We start from the raw sequence: 11,542 nt of genomic DNA, 5'->3' as shown, positions 1-11,542 counted from the left end.
ATGCAAACCAAGCCAAGAGTAAGTGGGTAGCTAAAGTCAGTAAACCAGAGAAGGAATGACAAGTAGTGTGTCAACCCATAGAGCCACAATGTAATTTTGAAAGCCTACATTTACAGCCTAAAATGATGAAAGCTCAGAGCAAAGAGTAAGCAACTGGATTCTGGGAAATGCCTCCAATTGGCATTATTGTCTATGGCTGGCTTTTATGTATTCACTATGACATGGTTTTGAGGAAGGCTGGCTGCATTTATTGTGTCAGAAATTACGCAGACACCTGTCATCACTTTGTGTCTTCTACTATGATTATTTATGGCCATGTCATAGTCTAACTGGACTGTAAGCTCAGGATCTGAGCATGATTCATTTTTATTCACGTCTAACAATCTCCTGACATAATCTCTATAAATATTTTTTGAAAAAATACATGCAAGAATCAGTTCTGTTATATAATCCATTAGTATAAAAACTGTAACTTTAGTAGTGAAAATTTGATTCTCTAGGAGAAATTTTTATTGCTAACGTTCAGTTATATGGCTTGTCTCAGACAGTGCTGCATACTATAACAAATTACCACATACTGGGGCTTAAAAACAATGGAAATTTATTTCTCACAGTTGTGGAGGATGGAGTGAGTGCGAGTATGGTCAGATTCTGGTGGTGAGGGCCCTTTTTGAGTTGTAGATTGCCTGCTTCTGGTTATAGCATCACACAGTAGGGAAAAGGGACAAGAGAACTCTCTAGTGTTCCTCTTATAAGGACATTAATTTCATTTATGACCTAACTGCCTCCCCAAACACCACCTGTTAATGCCGTCACATTGAGAGTTAGGAATTAAACATAAGAATTTTAGGGAGAAACAAACATTCAGTCCATTGCACGACTCATGGTTATTTTCCTTTTAATTTTTCAAAAACTAGATAAGCTCCTTGTGGAATTAGATATAAATCAAGGGTAATACTCCTAGTACCAGTATTAAATTACTTACAGTTATTTTGTTAACAGTGTTAACATTATTTTTGCAAGAAGTTCAGTAAGTAAAAACATTAAATTAGCTATTTTTAGTAGGTCATGCTTGCATAGAAACTATGAGCTTAATATTTATGAAATGGACTTCAAATAACTGGCATGTTTTAAAGGAAATAACACTCTGTCAGCCAGTACCAGAAATGTGTATTCATGCCTAGAATATTTTCTCAAATTTTTAATCTTTGGACAAAATATTAAGCATAGATGGAATTTTAATCCAACAGTGACGATTACTAAAAGGGTTATTGCACTTGCTCTTAATGGTTGCACATGCCTCATGTAACAGAATGCTGACGTAGAGCTAATCTAAGTCTGCTCTTTGTAATTTAAAAAAAATTATAAAGAACCTTTACTAAATGTTTAGTCAACAAATCATTTATTATCTCACAGAATTTTCTTGGGAAAAGGGTACATCAAATTGATTTGAAAACAAAAATCTCCAAATAGATGTATGGCATCGACATAGCCAAATATTTTCTCATTCATTCTTTACTTTGAATAATTGGCTCCTAATATTATATGCCTCCTTCTACTCATTTCTTTTCTAATTGATTGGTAAAAACTAGTTTTGTTATTAACCATCTTATAAATCAATATATTTATATCTAGCCACCATTTTCTTAGTCTAAATTTGTGGCTTCTCACAGTAGAAAAGCTCTAAACCATGCTCAGAAAATTTTATTCTAGCATTCTCTTGATTTCAAAAATTATGATTGGATCTTTTTCTCAATTTCAACTTCAATGAGCCCTTTCCATAAAATTGTTCTGCTTAATAGCATAGAAAAAAAGCTTGATCACGGATATCTGTTGATGTTCATTCACTGAAAACCTACACTGTGTCTTATTGCTACTTAAGTTTGTTGAGGAATGAAATTTATTGTAAGGTGATGATCTGGAGAGATGATGGAACTAGACATAATTATTTCCCATTACAAAATAGCAGGATATAAATTTATTTGGCACTTAATCAGGACAAACTGTATATAGTTTTACTTCCACAACAAACATTTTTCAGCAATTTTAACTATATTCTCCTCCATTGAACAATATTGTCAAATATTCTACTGAACCATAATTTTTAATTCTTTGAATAAGTCTAAATGTTCTGAAAAAAGGCTTTTATTCACTGCAAAGTATAGATATGATTATTAAATAACTTAGAAGTCCAAAACTGATTTTATGATGAATTCAACTATCATTACTCCTAAATTCTCACACATACACACACACACACACACACACACACTCCACATTTGGGCTCTTTGTTATTAAACTCTCTTCAGTGATTCTAGCAAACAATATTTTTTGTGGGACACGAAGATAGCAATGACATACCTCCCTGTTATGGTTTGGTTGTGTCACCACCAAAATCTCATCTTGAATTGTAGCTCCCATAATCCCCACATGTCGTAGGAGGAGTGCAGTGAGAGGTAATTGAATCACGGCCACAGGTTTATCCTGTGCTGAGAGTGAATAAGTCTCATGAGCTCTGACAGTTTCATAAAGGGCAGTTCCCCTGCACGTGTTCTTGCCAGCCACCATGTAAGATGTGTCTCTTCTCCTCCTTTGCCTTCCACCATAATTGTGAGGCTTCCCCAGCCATGTGGAACTGTGAGTCCATTAAACCTCTTTTTCTTTATAAATTACCCAGTCTCAGGTATTTCTTCATAGCAGTATGAAAATGGACTAATGCACCCACTCCTTCCCACTTCCTACCCAACAACTTAGAAATAAGGGGAATATAGCTGTCTTGAGAAGTCAACAGCAGACTCTTCAACTTATAATAACAGAAGACTCAAGTCATGGAATCATAAAATTTATTTAACCCTAGATCAGTCAATGATGTGCTTGTTAAAAGAAAGGGTGACCAACAAAAATGTAAAGTCAGTAAGATAAAATGTGATGATGTAGATCAGGCACAGCCAAGGTGGTGCTGATGCTGAGCCTGCAGAGACACAAAAATTCTAATCATAAGAGAGGACTTTACTAGGGAGGAACAAGGATATTTCATCAGATTTCACCCTGGCATTGATAAATTGCCCACAGGTCAATCTATTTACCTTTGCTCTAATTCTATGAATTCTGTGCTTACTAGGACTAAGCAAACTTCTGATTAGCAAAGTGGATTCTCAAACATCTTGAAGAAGAAAAAAAGCATGGTGCTCTAGACTGGAATGTGAACAGTCCAGTGACTGGAAAGCTGTAGTCCTCATTATAAATCAGAAACATGTTATTCGGTGTTCATTATACACTGGTATCAGGTGATTTGATTATTATTGGTTTGTCCCCTATAACCAAATTATTTCTGGCTATATTAATAAAATTTCCATTTCTCGCCTCCAAGGATAAGGACCGTATCTTAAGTCTTGGTAAATTTAGTAAAGTAAATGCCATTCTTTAAGGACTATAATTTAGCCTCTGAGCTAAATTATAGCATAATGTAATGACTCTGCCAACCATTGGTGACAGAAATATTATCTAATAATACATTATACATATTATGTCAATGCATGCAATGATTTTCTAGTTATGTTTTTTACATTAAAATGCAAAAACTACTTCAGTCTTAATCACATGACATTTTATCTTTGACCTAACAATATGGCAATTTCGTATAATTTAACTTAAAATTTAGCCTCATTTTATTTCTCTATTAAGTTCATGTGCTTGTTTCACAATGACCACATGTCACATTTTTTCTTGATCCTTCAATTTCCCGCTTCTCATCTCTTTTTCTCCTCAGTTCACACCAATGAGATCACTTTACACTTGTGGACACCTTGATCCTGTTTGCTTTCAGCTCCATCCTCTTCTTTATGGCATAGACATCAATCCTGAAGCCTGAATTTCCCAGATTTCTCTTACAAGTGGTTGCCTGCTGGGTTTGCCTGTGGGAGGAGGCATCAGGAAGCAAGAAGCCAGGGCTGTTCTTGTCCTCTGTCCTCAATATGTAGTGGAGTGTCTCTGGGAGTAGGGGTATCAACTCCTGCTCTCATTGGGTGGACAGGCTCTGTTTCCAGCTTCTGTGGGGTGACCTTTGTCCCTGGAACTAGTAACACCTCCTCCTCCATTCTTCCCTAATGCAGAGGTGATAGTTATGTCCTGCTGTCTACAGCCCGTGTTATCTCAGTTTCCCTATGCGGGTGCTCAGCTCCTTCATACCAGTTCAATCAATTCCCTGCATTATGTTCTTCCTGTTGTAAAGTCTTGAAGTGATTTATCTTTTTCTCCCAAAACACTGACTCATATAATACCTAAAAAATATACAAACTGCTAGATTGGAGTCCCATTCTATTCTCATCACCCAAAATTGGTTGAGTCTGAATTTATCATCCTCCCCACCTCCTATAATAATAAATAAGTCCCTTTCTCTGTCAATGGCAAATTTCTTCATATCTCCTCCACTTTCCTTAATTACCTATTTTATCGTGTCTCCTCTTCTTTCCTTAATTACCTATTTTTTTTTGTTTAGTTTTAACTTTTTAAGTATGCATACAATTTATAACTACAATAAGAGTTTAGCAGAATTTTTCTTCAAAAAGCCCTCCCTTGGCTCTAAATTCCTATACAGTGATTTCCTGAATTTATTTGCTTCGTTTCTTATTAAATGTAAGCAAAAAGTTTTCTAAACTTACTGTGCCCACTTCCTCACTTTCTAGTCTGTTTCAAATTAACTTCCATTGGCCGGGCGCGGTGTCTCACGCCTGTAATCGCAGCACTTTGGGAGGCCGAGACGGGAGGATCACGAGGTCAGGAGATCGAGACCATCCTGGCTAATACGGTGAAACCCCGTCTCTACTAAAAAAATAAAAAAATTAGCCGGGCGAGTTGGCGGCGCCTGTGGTCCCAGCTACTTGGGAGGCTGAGGCAGGAGAATGGCCTGAACCTGGGAGGCGGAGCTTGCAGTGAGCCGAGATCGCGCCACTCACTCCAGCCTGGGCCACAGAGCCAGATTCTCTCTCAAAAAAAAATAAAAAATAAAAAAATAAAAAATAAAAATTAGCCGGGCGTGGTGACGGACGCCTGTAATCCTAGCTACTTGTGAAGCTGAGACAGGAGAATCGCTTGAACCTGGGAGGCGGAGGCTGCAGGGAGCCGGTATCACGCCACTGCACTCCAGGCTGGATGACAGAATGAGACTCTGTCTCAAAAACAAAACAAAACAAATTAACTTCCATCCTCACCTCACCACTCTGTCTGAAACCTGTTGTCAAGCTGGATCAGCCTTTAAATAATGAAACGCAGTGAACACTTGCCTGCCCTACTTCAATTGCCTGTACAGTAGCTTTTGACAAATAGCTTGTTCTGGCCTCTGTTAGATATTAAGATTCCACACTGTTCTGCATTTCTTGTTCATTTGTTTGTTTGTTTACTTGCTGTTTTCAGTTTCTCTGTCTCATTTGCTCTCTACCTTCTCAATTTAACTTCCAAATTCCGGATTTCCTAAGGGCTTAGAAAAGGTTTCCTAAATCTCTGACTTCAATCTCTCATTGGGTGATTTAATTTTCTATGGGTCTGTTTAATTTTTTATTGGGTGATTCTTTCTCCATGGATAGAAATATCATGTCTGTAGTGATGATTTCTAAAATTTTAGCTTCGTTAACATTACCTTTCTAAGATTCATGTCAAATTCTTAATTGAAATCTCTATTTGGAGATCTCATGGACAGTTTATATTTAACTTGTGGCCGGGCGCGGTGGCTCAAGCCTGTAATCCCAGCACTTTGGGAGGCCGAGACGGGCGGATCACGAGGTCAGGAGATCGAGTCCATCCTGGCTAACACGGTGAAACCCCGTCTCTAGTAAAAAATACAAAAAAATAGCCGGGCGAGGTGGTGGGCGCCTGTAGTCCCAGCTACTCGGGAGGCTGAGGCAGGAGAATGGCGTAAACCCGGAAGGCGGAGCTTGCAGTGAGCTGAGATCCGGCCACTGCACTCCAGCCCGGGCGACAGAGCGAGACTCCGTCTCAAAAAAAAAAAAAAAAAAAAAAAAAAAAAATAGAAATAACATTTGTTGAATGTATATTATGTGCTATGTATCACACTGTGTTTACTACAGACATTATTTAATCTTCACAATCCACATATGAGGTATATATACTATTATTCACCTTTTCTACAGATGAGAAAAAGCTTAAGTGCTTCACTGAAGGACGTTTAGCTAGTAAGTGACGTAGCCAGGATTTCAGAACAGACCATTTTGTTTCAGAGTTCACATTTTTATAGTCATTACACTATGTCTCAAATTATAATAAAACTATACATAACACATGCATAACTTTATTATGGTCCAAGCACAGTTGTAAGTGCTTTAGATGTATTAAATCATTTATAAGGAATATATTTTTATTATGCCTATTTTGTACATCAGGAAACTGCACAGAGAGGTTAAGTAATTTTCCCAAGGCCAGTAAAGCATAGAGACAGAATTTAAAACTGACTTAGGCTCCAGAGAGTGCGTTCTTAATCATAGTGATATCCATACTTTTGGTGGACCCGTGGGTTCTACCTGCAAAATCCATTTTGATGTTTTCCGTGGCTAGAGAGCAAAATCGTGCTAAGGTTTGCAGGAAGGAAGCCAGAATGTATAACTTGTTAGGGAGCTGGAATGATAATCAAAATATTCCAAGTTGCATTACCTCAGACTACAAAGTGCAAAGAGATGTTTAGGATTGTTATTAAAATGTCTGAATCCAGCCCGTTGACAAATGCAGGCCTCACAGTAGGAAAAACCACCACTGATTCTTTCAGCAAGCTAGGTAACTATTACAGGTAAGCTAGGAAGCAAGCCGAATGACTCTGTTAATCATTATGAGAATGTGAGATGGATAAGTCAGGCATAAATATTATAATCTCATTTTATAAGAACCAGAAGGGTTGCAGGAGGCATCATTTTGCCAAACTAATGTGCAGGTGACCTTGGACTAACAGATATTCTAACTCATACTCGGATGGTCTTCCTGTTACATTATGTGTGCATCCCTTGATTCCTTATTGGGGTTTTCAGAGTAAGCCAAGAAATAAGGTCATAGATTTGAGAACAACTAAAGGTACATGAAAAAGCAATGCCACATATTAAGAAACAAAGGAATTGGTATCTGGTGGTCAGCTTACTAAGAAACAATTTTGAAAGGTTAACTTCAGTATTCACAGATTTTAGGAGATAATATTTCAAAAGAAATTCCTATAACTTGGAGGAGAAGAGGAAAGGAGTGGGATTAGTTTTTAAAAAGTCTATTTTCGTGTCATGTTTGGTTGAAATATTTTAAACTAGAATACTGATAAGCACTACCGAAGATATTTCTATAGTTATAAAATTGTATAATATAGAAAAATATAAATGTATGTAGGACCAGCTTATTTGCATATTATTTAAATATGTTATAAGAGAGCTGAACAACAGCAAACTTGAAATAGGACTATCGGTTACACTAGAGTCTAGGTACAAAATCAAGATTAATCAGGAAAAGTTAAGAAGTATCTTTATATAGACCACATTTTGTAACCAGTTAAATTTTAGGAAAAAGTACATAGGTTCTCAAAGTTTAATTTTTACATTGACATACATTGTGAAAGTAGAAAGAATATGGTTTATAGTAACATAATTAGGAACATAATTGGGTGCTAAGATAGGTGAGATTAGAGCTATCACAGATGCATAGGTTATAATTTAATGAATTCTTTTCTATATCGTTACTATTAAAATATTTTCTGAAAAATAACAGGGGCTTGTTGGTGCAGGACGAGGATAATCTATGAAAAACTCTTGAGCTAGATGGTTTTCAGAAATCATAACTTCTTATATTAAGAAATGTAAGGTGGAGCTTAATTTAAATGTTACATAATCCTCTGGAGTTTGGATAGCACCCTGTAATCAGTCATATTAATATTTACATTACATAGAAAAAGAAGATTATAAATATTCTATCGTTAGGTTAAGTCAGATTATTCCACAACATAAGTTCAAGCTAGGTCAGATTTTGACCTTCCCAAGTGAGTTAAGGTAACAGTTTCCGGAGCTCTAAGATATCAAAACTGCTTGAAGGCTTGAGGCCATATCCAAGAGCACCACAGTGATTGACAGTGCCATCTAGTGGCAAAGAAGTGGATCTGTGCAGACGTACATATTTGTCAATGGCTATAATGCTAGTGACACTTATATCTAATAAAACAATTAATGAAATATTTTCTCTCTGGGAATATGAAAATAGATAAAAAAATTTTCCCCTAGAGAGAGGAATTTTTAGTCTGTGAATAAAGATGTTGTGTACACGTACTGTCAGTACAATATAATTAGTGTAATGGAAGTTGGTAATATAGGAGAGGCTCTTAGTTGGATCAAGTGAGGAAAGAAGATTTTCTGAAAGAGTAGGCAGCTGAGTGAAGTTTTGAAAGTAACGTAAGAGATGGAAAGGGGTAAGACTGCTTCTACAAAGAAAATGCAGAGAAGAAGGCAAAAACAGAAATCCAAACTGATAGAGGTATTGATATAAGATAAAGCTAAACAGGACAAACGGAAGGATTCCTGATTCATATATAGTAGCTTCCTGAATGCCAAATGTTAAGCATGTTTGTTCATTTCTAGTTTTTAATATTCTGTGTGATTTAATGTCACTGCTCTTTATTATGAGTCTTTAATGGAAAATACAATTTAAAATTATATATTATGTCCTATATCTATAAAATAACTTCAGATTGTTTTGAAGATTAAATAATTAATCATTTACAACTTACAGTATAAACTTTAAGATATGGTCAGTAATCTAGGCATGAGGGTAAAATGTGTCTCAGTTAGAGAGGTAACTGGATTTTTGCATCAGAGCAATTTACTATCAATCTAATTAACTCTACTGAGAAGTGTTTTAAATTCTAATTTTAAAATTATAATTTAAATTATAATTTTTCTAATAACGTTTTTCTTTATTTCTAATAACATTTTTCTTTTTTTCATTTTATTTGCTTCTATTCTTATTGAGACCTGTTTTACCTTCAATTGTTTTGCAAAGTTTTTGTGATATTTACACATTCTGGTCCATGTTTCCCAAATTATAGCTTTATTTTCCAATTTTAATGTAATAAGAATATTTATTTTTCTATTTGGTGAAAATCTCTCAGACTACCACTCATGGAACTATTTTTTTTTTCTTTTGAACTCTGTGTAGATCAAACCAGAAGGACTCAGAGCCATTGCAATTCAACAGGCCCATATTAAGATAGAAAGAAATGGATTTACTATGCTTCATCCTCTAGGTAGAGGTCACACATACCTGTAGGTGGACACATACACACACAAGTGCAACTTTAATTTGATCAAACAATACTCATACTTACTATGTGCATTACAGTCTATTTTCTGACCTGTTTCTGATTTTTAATTTTTCTTTTTATTTTACTTGTTTTTTAGTCACAGCCTTCTCAATGGATTTCATGATCCACTAATCTGGATTTGTAAAATGTTGCTACAGAAGAAATATTGATTGCTTAAAAGATAATATATAGAAATGGAATATTTGAATAACAGAACAAAACTATGTGTGACATGTAGACAAAAGAGTGAGGTTAGAAAAGGACTTCATTGAAGAAAAGAAGTGTTGACATGGACCTTGAAGGATGGCTGAGAATTGAATGTACAGCTAGTGGGGTAACACCACAGGAAGGGGAAACCTCTTTGAAGTAAAGATTCAGTTGTGTCGAGTTGGTATATATAGGAGACCAAAATAACATCACTCTAGATAAGTATAAAGAAACCTAGTAGGACAATATATTGATGACAGTAACAACTATGTTTTTTATTGCTGTTTCAGTACTCAAAATTTTGAAATATATATCATCTAACTTATTTGCACATCCACTCTGGGTGATAGATTTTCTTAGCATCATTTTATACAAAGAAGGAGTATGAGAGGTAGAAGTCAAGTAAATTAGACTGGATCACAGTTGTAGTAAGTGATAGATTGTTTTCTAAATGAAACCAGTTCTCTAATCCTAAAGCCTATAATCTTAGCCAGAGGTAGATTAATTGGAAAAATGAGATCCTTTGTAGAATATCTGAAATTCTGAGATGAGTAGTTTAGATTTCTATTTTATAGTCAGTGGGGATTATGAATAATGTTTTATCATGGAATGACATGAACATCTTTAAAAATACTAATTCATCAGAATGATGAACTAGGGTACTAGTTTAATGACATTAACTATACTCTAATGACATTATATAGGGTACTAGTTTAGTGACATTAACTATGCTGTAATGACATTATATAGGGTACTAGTTTAATGACATTAACTAAACTATAATAATAAGCTAGTACCCTAGTTATTATTAGATACTCTGGAGTTAACTCATAGTAAGGATTAGACTATAGTCCTTCAGATGTCATGGATGGGAAAAATATTATCGAGGGTATTACCAAACAGAATTGACTATGGGCATAAAGGAAACACATTGAAATTCTTAAGTATTATTTAGGGCTAAAAATAAACTGATAAATCTGAGATACAAAGGCTGAAGTTTCTAGGTCTTACTTTCTAAAGTATATTCACACTATTAGAACCAAATTATTTACTCTCCAGAAGAAAAATATTCAAGATTCAAGTTTTTTGAATGGAATTTAAAATGATAGCAAATTAATTTTTGGATGTAGTGTAAGGAAGGGGTCCAGTTTCAATCTTCTGCATATGGCTAGCCAGGTCTTCCAGCACCAATTTTTAAATAGGGAATCTTTTCCCCATTGCTTGTTTTTGTCAGGTTTATCAAAGATCAGATGGTTGTAGGTGTGCGGTCTTGTTTCTGAGTTCTCTATTCTGTTCCATTGGTCTGTATGTCTGGTCTTGTACAAGTACCTTAGTGTTTTGGTTACCGTAGACTTACAGAAAAGTTGAGGTCAGGTAGCATGATGCCGCCAGCTTTCTTCTTTTTGCTTAGAATTGTCTTGGTTCTTCAAGCTCATTTTGGTTCCATATGAATTAAAATTTTTTTTTCTAATTCTGTGAAGAATGTCAATGGTAGTTTAATGGCAATAGCATTGAATCTATAAATTACTTTGGCAGGACGGCTATTTTCACGATATTAATTCTTTCTATCCATGAGTATGGAATGGTTTTCCATTTGTTTGTGTCCTCTCTGATTTCTTTGAGCAGTGGTTTGTAGTTCACCTTGAAGAGGTTCTTCACTTTCCTTGTTAGCTGTTTCCTAGGTATTTTATTCTTTTTGTAACAATTGTTAATGGGAGTTCACTCATGATTTGGCTCTCTGCTTGCCTATTGTTGGTGTATAAGAATGCTAGCATTTTTTGGCCAGGCATAGTAGCTCACCCCTGTAATCCCAGCACTTTGGGAGGCTGAGGCGAGCAGATCACGAGGTCAGGAGATTTAAACCATCCTGACTAACATGGTAAAACCCCATCTCTACTAAAAATACAAAAAATTAGCTGGGCATGGTGTCGGGCACCTGTAGTCCCAGCTACTCGGGAGGCTGAGGCAGGAGAATGGCTTAAACCCGGGAAGCGGAGCTTGCAG

This window comes from Chlorocebus sabaeus, chromosome 22 (genome assembly GCF_047675955.1).
Source record: "Chlorocebus sabaeus isolate Y175 chromosome 22, mChlSab1.0.hap1, whole genome shotgun sequence".
Classification (NCBI taxonomy): domain Eukaryota; kingdom Metazoa; phylum Chordata; class Mammalia; order Primates; family Cercopithecidae; genus Chlorocebus; species Chlorocebus sabaeus.
This window is presented reverse-complemented; position numbering follows the sequence as displayed.